The sequence below is a fragment of the Pleurodeles waltl genome, chromosome 4_2 (genome assembly GCF_031143425.1).
Source record: "Pleurodeles waltl isolate 20211129_DDA chromosome 4_2, aPleWal1.hap1.20221129, whole genome shotgun sequence".
In the NCBI taxonomy this organism is placed as follows: Eukaryota; Metazoa; Chordata; class Amphibia; order Caudata; family Salamandridae; genus Pleurodeles; species Pleurodeles waltl.
Genome location: NC_090443.1, coordinates 602,562,565 through 602,569,917, shown reverse-complemented (window position 1 = coordinate 602,569,917; position 7,353 = coordinate 602,562,565).

Here is a 7,353-nt window from a genome sequence, read left to right as displayed (position 1 = left end):
AGAATAACCCCCTTAGGCCCATATTTATACTTTTTTTACGCCGCATTTGCAGCATTTTTTGACGCAAAAGCGACGCAAACTTACAAAATACAATTGTTTTTAAGAAATCGCTATTTCCGACTCGCAAAGTGCCATGTATCACATTTGAGAATCGGTAATAGCGATTTTTTAAAAATCGCAAATGCTATTACCGAATCGCAAATTGCGATACCGGCCTCATTCGCAGCTAGGGGCCTGTTGGCCCATATCTGCGAAATTTTTTGCATTTCCAAAATTGCGATTTCTGAACCAGAAATCGCAATTTTGGAAATGCAAAACCCCAGGGTGCTGGGGGGCTAAGGCCCCCTCTGCTGCACCCCAAAATATTTATTGGGGACATGTAAGGTGCACACATGCCAAAAGGGCATATGTGCTTTACATGTACAATTTAAAAATGCATTTTAAATGCATTTTTAAATTTTGCACATGGTTACCACCAAGATCAGCTTGGTGGTAATTAGCTATTCCTAAATGCCAAAATCGCATTTAGGAATTGCTTCATACATGTGCTAAGAAATCTCAAATAAGGAATCATTATTTGCAATTTCTGATTTAGAGAGTCGCAATTTGTGACTCTCTAAACAGGGTCGCAATTTTAAGGAATCGCTATTTTAGCGATTCCTTAAAATTGCATTCAGAATGTATTTCATACATTCTGAAAATGGCATTTTGCATTCGCAAACGGGCAGTCGCACCGTTTGCGAATGCAAAATGCTTTCATACATCAGGCCCAAGATGTCCAGACCCTGGTGCAAAATTAGTAGGTTATTCTTTAAGGAGTCTCTTCAGTCCTTCACTTGCAAGTTGAAGGGGGACTTAGATTGTGATATATCCCATTTTAATAGATGGCTTACAAGGGCCATTAACAACATTACACCTCTGAAAGCCTACTCATCTAAGAGACTTAAGCACTCTGTACCCTGGTTCTCTGAGGCCCTTAAGGCTGCGAGATCTGCAAGTAAAAGACTGGAAAAGCAATAGAGAACCAAATACAATAAGGAGGCAAAAGAGATTTATCTGTCCATTCTCAAAAAGTACCACGCGGCCATTCTGTCGGCCCAAAAAATCTTTTTTTGCCATGTCTATTGCAGAGGCTGCAAATACGCCTCAAGCACTGTTCAATGTGGTCAGTTAGTTTCTCTCCCCGATAGCAACTAAAAACATCCTGACTCCTTTGGAGCTTTGTGAGGGCCTCTCTGTCTTTTTTTCACAAGAAAATTCAAGATACATATGAACAATTTATCGATCATTGTTCCCCTAATCCAGAGCTCCATACAAGTCATTTTTGGGTCCATCTCTGACCAGTTTTGCCCCCATTTCAGATGAGGAATCTGCAATTGAGCTTTCAAATTGGAAACCAGATTCCCTCCTTTATTCCTGCCTCCCAGCTATTCTTAAACCTGCAGCACCCTTAGTGAATCCCATTATCAACAGGCTGCTTAATGAATCTCTAGACTAGACATTAGTTCCATCCAGCTGGAAACAAGCCCTTCTGCTCTCTCTTCTGGAGAAACCTTCCACTGACCCAAAGTCTGTAGCAATTTTAGACCTATTTCTTTATTTCCTACAGTGGCTGCACTTCTTGAGAAGAATGCAAATAAGCAACTAACAAACTTTCTGGAGTCAGGCCCTCATTCTGACCTTGGCGGTCTTTTCGCGAGACCGCCGAGTTACCGCCGCGGTGAAGACCGCCGACCGCGGCGGTATGCCGCTGTGCGCATTCCGACCGCTGGGAGCGTTCCGCCGGGAAACCGCCAGCAGCCACACTGGCGGTCGGCGGAAAAGTGGAGACTGGTCAACCTCCACCGCCACGCCAGCAGAACACCGCCCACAGAATTACGACCCACATTTCTGTGTGGCGGTCTTCTGTTGGCGGTGTTCTGTTGGCGGTCACCTCCCCATGGCTCCCGTCGCCTCCCGGAGGACCAACGCACAAGGTAAGTTGACCGTCCGTGAGGGGAGGGGGAGGGGGGGTGTTGTGTGATGTGGGCGTGCATGGGGGTGTGCGTGTGAGTGTGTAGAGGGGGTGTGTGAGTGCGTGTATGCGGGCGGGGGGTGCTGCTGTGTCTATGGGTAATGTGTGCTGTTCGGCAGGTGCGCATGTCTGCATGTATGTGTGCGGGTATGTGTCCCCGTTGTGTATGTGTGTGTAGGGGGTGTGTATATGTGCATGTTGGGGGTGTGTGCATGTCGGGGTGCATGTATGTGCATGTCGGGGTGGGGGTGGGGAGGGGGTTCGTACCACCTCTGGGGGGTGGCAGGGGGGTGGAGGGTGTGGGGGGAGGACTCGGGTGGGTAGTGGGGGGTGGGTGAGACCCCTATCAGTGCCAGGGAAGGAATTCCCTGGCCCCGATAGTGCTTACCGCCATGGTTCGCATGGCGGTTCCCGACCACCAGAAACCGCGGTGGTAGGCAGGGTCATGATACCGTTGGCGGTCTTGGGACGACCACCGGGCCGGAGTGCGCAAACTCCAGCCCGGCGGTCATGACCGCCGTGGCGGTCGGAGTGGGGAAGTGGCAGTCGATCGCGGCGGTGACCGCCGTGGTCAGAATGCCATTTTTCTGACCGCCGGTCTGTTCGCGGTCCGACCGCCGCCTCTCCGCCGACCGCCAAGGTCAGAATGAGGGCCTCAATCTTCCTGCTCCATGATTCACAATCAGGCTTCTGAGCGGGTTACAGCACTAAGATAGCGTTACTCAAAGTCTCTGAATAAATTATAGCAAATTAAGATTTAAATACCCCTACTGTGCTAATGCTTATGGATCTATCTTCTGCATTTGATACAGTTTTGCACACTATTTTGCTGAAAAAACTTGATAAGATTGGTGTTAAAGATCAAGCCTTTCTTTGGCTTAAATCTTTTATCAAAGGGTGTTCCCAGGCTATCTTTCTTCCCCCTTCACTTTGAAGGTGAAATCCTCAGATTGCGGAGTCCAGCAGGGCTCCACACTTAGCCGTACACCTTTTAATAATAATATGGAGCCTTTGGCTAACTTAGTCGAATCTTATATATAGATGACACTCAACTCCTCCTGGCATTCCAGGAAAATGCTCCCACATCTTTTGATGCCTTTAAACTCTGCCTCAAACTGATGGTGGACTGGATGAGCATGAGATTTAACTCAGACAAGACTTAGATTATTTTTTTCTACATTAAGTTCACTCCTTCCACCCGATATCTGGTGGCCAGCGGAAATAAGTGCCCCCCCTTTTCTTCCCAGTTGGCAAGGAATCTTGTGGTGGAATTTGTTTCTGACCTTACTTCTGAGCCCCAGATTAAGGCTGTATCCTCCACCTGCTTCTTTATTCTTTGAGAAGGATGTTGCACTTTATTCTTGTAGAACACCATCAGACGATTGTCCATGCCTTGATAACTTCAAGGCTAGGACTAATCTAGCAGTTTATATTTGGGACTCCCAGCTTTTCTGATTCAGCATCTCCAAATTGTTCAGAACGCTCCTGCTCGACTGATTCTCAAAATCCCCTTTCGGGCCTCAGTGTCTAGTCGTCTTTGTCAGCTCCACAGGCCTCCTGTGAACAAGAGCTCTCAAAGCTTTCATTCTAGACGTTAGAACTTAGAACCACAAGAGCCCTCTCCATCTTAGACACCGGTTCATCTTTATGCTCCGGAGAGATCATTGAGATCAAATAATCTTAAACTCTTTCGAATTCCATGTATCCATAAGGCTAGAAGAGGAGGAAGATAATTTATTTATTTGCCCTCCAAAGTGCATTCCTTTGGCCCTGAGAAACTGTTCTTCTGAAACATCTTTTAGAAGATCTTCAAAAACTCTTACTGTTCTGACTCTTTGTTTTGGTATCCACTTTGCCTTGTGTTGGATGACCTTTACCGCTAGTGCTATGGTGCCTCTTGTGAGGTAGCGGTGTGCTCTACAAATGACTTTGTTGTTCTTGTCTTTGCCTCCTGAAATGCCTCTGTGTCAGAGGGAATCATCCCTTGCCAATTTTTGAGGTTAATTTTTATCTTTTTTTGAGACTCATATTTTTACTGCATGACCACCATTTTGTGCATCATGCTTATCTCACACTATGACAGCATGACAATCTCCTGGAAACTGTTTCATTTCTATTATGGAGGGTTATTTACTCATATGCTCAAGCAGCATGACATTTTTTCTCAGCATCTCATTTTGCATTCTGTACCCATACAATCCACTACATTCTTCTTTCCAATGATATCTACATGATATTTACGCCTGGTGTTCTTTGCCTTTGGTGATTCTGCGTATGGTGCTATAATGCAATGATGGCTCATTATTTCTAATGCCTAAAACATCCTAGTACGCTCACCTTTTCTGCCATTTTTAGTCCTATCAATACTAGGTTTTGTTTAATGCTTTCATACTCCTATTTGTTTTATGGGCAGAGCAAAACCTCATTTAAGGGTATCTTGCAGTAAATCCTCAAGGATGAAAATGGCTAATGATTTGCTTATCAGTGCTAAAAAATGATTTCCTCAGGTGTAAAACCCACAATATCCAAGAATGATCCTCCATCACCTATTGCCTCCAATTTTAGATACCATTTTAGATGGAGTAGGAGCCCTCTAACCATTTATAAACACCACCAATGAAAAGTAGCGATAAACTGTGAGCAGTTGGATCATAGTGGAGAATAGGATAGCTGAAATGGAGCAATGAATTAGCACAGTTCAAGAAGCTGTGGTGAAAATTCCAGTTTGAACTGGAAATCTTAAATCTAAAACTCCGTACATAATATTTGGAAATTCTCACATTATACAATGTTTGTATGGATTACCAGTAAGTGTTGAGGGCTCGGATCTCCATGACATTTTAAAGAATTTAATTCCGAAGCTCCAAAACATCTCCAACTCACAGCAATTAATTTACAACATGCTCACCTTCTGGAAAATACAACTCTTATTCCTCAAACCTGAGAGGCATTATTATGCTATTTTTAGAGTTTTCAGATTTGCTTTGTGAACTAAGGACAGCTGAGAATAAAAAGAAAATTAGTTGATCTGGCCACAATTTGTTCATCTCACAAGGTGTATCCAATAGTACTAATGCCATGCAATTTTTTTTTTTTCTTTGAGACCTCTATTAAGACAACTAAATATCAGATTTGGGATCCTTAGTCTTTTGCCTATCCTGTTAAATATTTTCTTCACAATAATTTCCCCCATAGGATAGAAATTGACAAACATAAAGATATATCACTGCTATATTTATAACATATGATCTTACTTTATCATTGTTTTTTTTGTCTAGCTCTTCTACCTATCTTGTCATGACATCAACATGCTATATCCATTTTATACCTCTTTTTCTCAGATCTGAGTTCTCTACCTTCTTCAACTGTTTCTTCCATATATTTACATATTATCTCCCATTCCTTCCTGTTCACTTGTTCCTCCTTTCTTTTTTTTAAATGTAAATGGCACTGTTTATTTTCCTAATGTAGCTTGCTTGCACATCATAGTTATAATTACATTTGTGTATTTTTCCCCTTTCTTACAGGGTATCACCTTTGTTCCAGTATTTGTTCCCTCCTGTGTCAAATGTGTGCGATTGTGGTTAACTTTATATTGTCGAATGTTTGTGAATTTGGAGATTCGATAAAATGGCAACAGGTAATGCCTCACTTATCTATACTTCATGCCAAAATTGCTTTCTTCCAAGAGATGCATTACAGTGAAGCTGAATCTATAAAATTGAAACAATACTGGGTTGAGCATATTTTTTTCTTTTGCAAATGACTGTTGGGATGAGGTAGATATTTTATATCATAAATCCTTCAAATTACAAATCTTCATGTTGTGATAATATGGGCAGATGGGTGTTGGTTAATATTATGCTTGATCATAAACATATTACTCTGCTTAGTTAAATTAATCAAATTCCTAATTCTAATGTTGTTATGGCTGGTGATTTCAATTAGTTACTTGATCCTTTTTTAACCAGGAAATCCCATTCAAAGCTGGAGTTTCATCCAGGCCATTATTTGGTCTTGTAATTTATATAAATTTGAATGTTAAACTTAGATAATACACTCTTGAGGAATGATAACACTAAGGTTACTAAAGGTTTATGACCATGCTAGCGATTTGCAGAGATCAGTGTTATTTTTTTCTGATCATGTTCTGATTTGGCTTCTTTAGATCTTTCCACTGATGATTTAAAACCTTGACAGTGGAGATTCAATAATTACCTTTTATCAGATACTATTTTTGTTGGAGGCTGCACCTTTTATAGCAGAGTCTTTTTTCTTTTTAATAATCCAGCTGACACTTCCAATGTTAATATTTGGAATTACTTTAAAGCTTCATTTAGGGCATTTACATTTGTCTTCTCAATTAAATAGAAAAATAATTTAAATCATCAATATGATTTACTTCTGAAGGAAATTAATACACTGAACACGACCATAACATGACTCTTTACTTTTATATCATCTCATTTACTACATGACCTGATTAAAACTAAATCTGAATAAAATAAAATTGTTACTATTGATGTTGGTAATGTTTTTCTAAGGGTAAAACTGGCATTTTATGGTCAATCAATCAATCAATATTTTTATAGCGCGCTACTCTTCCGTAGGGTCACAAGGTGCTGTGGGGTATGTCCTCAGGGTTCAGTCAAAGAGCCAGGTCTTGAGGTCCTTCCTGAATTGAGGTAGCAATGGCGCCTGTCTGAAGTGTTGAGGTAGGATGTTACAACATTTTGCCACAAGGTAACAAGCAAAACAAAGCAGGAACAATGTTTGCCAAGTATGTGTAAAATTGAATTTGTATGTGAAGCAATCAGTTCTATTGTTACTAATGGTCGATATTATTAGTTTAATGACCAATGATGACATTTCGAATCCTTCTAAAAATGTTTATAAATCTTCATAATCTGCTTCTGATTTTGGTGGCATTCCAAAAGTTTGCTCTGTAAACAATAAACTGGAGGAACTTAAATTTGACATCACGTTGCAACCACTATTAGCATGATAAAGACCCCTGATCCTGTAAAACCTACAGGCTCATATTACTTATTAATTATAACTACAAATATCCTTATCCGTCTGTTGTTTCTTTTCTTATTAAGTCTTGATTAATCCAGTTTTGCAAAGACATATATGCTGCTGATAATGCAGGGATGTTTTGAGATATTATTATTCAAGCAAATAAACTAAACACTGCAATGACTATATTGTCACCTGATGCTGAAATAGCCTTTATTCAAATTGATTGGCAATGTATTCTTAAAACCATTGAATGGTTGGCAATTTGGTCCTAAATTTATTTAATTTGCAAAGCTAAACTATCTAATCCTAAGGCAAAT